Source organism: Notothenia coriiceps, unplaced genomic scaffold, assembly GCF_000735185.1.
Source record: "Notothenia coriiceps isolate Sejong01 unplaced genomic scaffold, NC01 NC01_scaffold00010093, whole genome shotgun sequence".
NCBI classification, from domain to species: domain Eukaryota; kingdom Metazoa; phylum Chordata; class Actinopteri; order Perciformes; family Nototheniidae; genus Notothenia; species Notothenia coriiceps.
Window position 1 is genome coordinate 240,968 of NW_011342794.1, and position 2,523 is coordinate 243,490.

Consider the following 2,523-nt stretch of genomic DNA (forward strand, 5'->3'; position numbering starts at 1 on the left):
GGGGGGGGGGGGGGAAACGAGCTGCCGGTGACTGACACTGGCATGTTTAGTGAGATCTGTATCACCGCTCATTTAAATGACACATATGGATCTTGGCCTCAATCTGCACCTTGAAGTGTTGCCTCTGCTTTTGAATGAGGAGGATTCTTATCCTGCCGCCAGCTATAAAGTTAGAGGCATTTATCACATTGTCCAGGGTCCCAGATCTATGAAGTCCTCCCTGAGGGACCATATTGAGATACAGCAGCTTAAAGAAAAGAGGGTAGAAATTAAAAGAATTACACCTTTCAGCTTACTTGCAGGGAGTTAGATAAGAAAATCGATACCAATCTCATACTTCTATGTGACGAGATGCAGCGTGTTAATTAGTGCTTCAGAGGAGCCAGATTTCTATTAGCTTTATACAAGGGAAGCTGTCTCTTTCCCCCTTGTTTTCAGTCTTAATGCTAAGCTAACCATAATCTAACTGTAGCTTCACATTTATAGCATCAATCCAAACTCTCAGCAAGAAAGAGAAGCGTGTTTCCCAAAATCTAAAACTATACCTTTAAATCTGTCACTGTGTAGAAAATACATACAGCAGCAAAGGAGACACTAAAAGGAGACAGCTGTAAATAAGGCAACATATAGTGAATAAGTAAACAGTAAAAAGCAGAATATATAAATACAGGCTGAACGGTTGAGTTCACATTATTGCAAATAGGAAATATTGATATTGCATCAAGGAGAAAGAGAGAGATACTGTTATGAACCGAGACAAGGGACGCAGGACCCAAAAGCAGGACTCGAAGACAGTTGTCCAAAAATAGAATGTTCTTTAATAACAAAAACTAAATCGTACTTTCAAAAAATAGAAAGTAGTTAAATAGCCAAAGCTAAGTTGTACAGCAACACAAAAACTCACTTGGGAAAAGGTCTAAATCTCAAGGTAGGTATCAGGAGTAAAAAAAGGCCCAGGTTCTCACAACATGAAACATAACGAACTGACAAAGGAACAAAGAAACACCAGGGCTATATATAGGTGAGGGGGATGGGCACAGGAGAAAACAATCAGGGCAGGGCCAAGCAATCTCAAGGGCGGGAAACACACAAAGGCAGGAAATGTGGGATCTAGAATGAGAGGAAAGATTACTTTCAAAATGAAAACAGGAAGTGACAAGATCAAAACACAAAAATAGAGTAAAAACATAACTAAACCTAACATATCTGTCGAGTCACAACAGATACTTGGCATTTCAATAATATAACCACCAGGTGTGCAGGACGAGGGAATGAGAACTTAACAGCTTGAAAATGAGACACATTTTAACAGAAGGATTTAAATCACCGCATAGACAATATCAGGCGAAGCTGTGCTCATTCACCCGCTTCTTCCCTTGTAAAGTCACTCTTGGTTTATTACAGGATCCTTTGTTATGACTCTGCAAAATAAGCAACTTGGGTGGCAACCTTGCTGCAATTTGAAAATGTCCGGGAGTGAAAGAGGTGGTGGCGCTGTAGCCCTGCCAAAATGCACTCACTCTGTGTAAGTGCTCTCAATTCAGTCCTCATTTCCTGACTCCTGCCAACCTTCACATGAGAGAACAAGAGCTTTTGGCCCATCCTCACTGAGCCAGAGCTTCAACATGAACATACAGGGACATTATTAACTGCTTATGCTGCAATAAACCAAGCATGCTTCAATAGAAATGAGGAAAAGAACAACACAGTAGTGACCCCATGATATTTGTTTAAAGATATTTTTGAATGTCGACCAGATCAGGACGCCTATAGATATCACATCATGAAAGGGAAGCATACTGTAGATCAGGGGTGGGGAACCTTTTTCCTCTCAAGGGCCATTTCAATTTTTTCAACATCCTCCGAGGGCCGTACAAATTATTGACCTCTGCTTAAAAATACTAAAATCACAGCCCATTCATTTCTTCTTTCTTTCATGCTGTGCAAAGAAAAAGCAACCTCTTAATCCAGATATCTCACCATGACTCGCACATGCATGCATGTGCACAGTTGTGACATGACCACCAAAAACAGAAAGATATGGACACAAGATGTGTGCAAAATGTATTTAGTTTCCTATCCATGTGGACATGATTTAAGTGTGTGGGAGTGGGGGACCTAACCTCCTCTAGGGGGGTCCAGGGGCATGCTCCCCCGGGAAGATTTTATTTTAAATGTTGAAGTTAAAAGCATCAATCTGGTACACTTTGAGAGCAACATTAGGAGATCTATGGATACATCTCTCAACACCCATATGAAACAGAACTGTAAGCAGATTTCTTTTTCTTTATGGATATTTTACAAATCACTCCCCTTTCAAACTGTATTCTTGTTTATTAATAACGTTTTTTTTTTACTGTCATATAGTATTTTATAACTGTTTACTTTATTCTCTTATTTCTTTTATAACTATAATGATCATATAAATATGTGCCTTTACCTCACTGGTTCTTATATTCGTTAGCATAGCTGGGTCATTCCTAGCATTCGGTGCCATTTCAGCTAGGGTATTACAAAAATAAA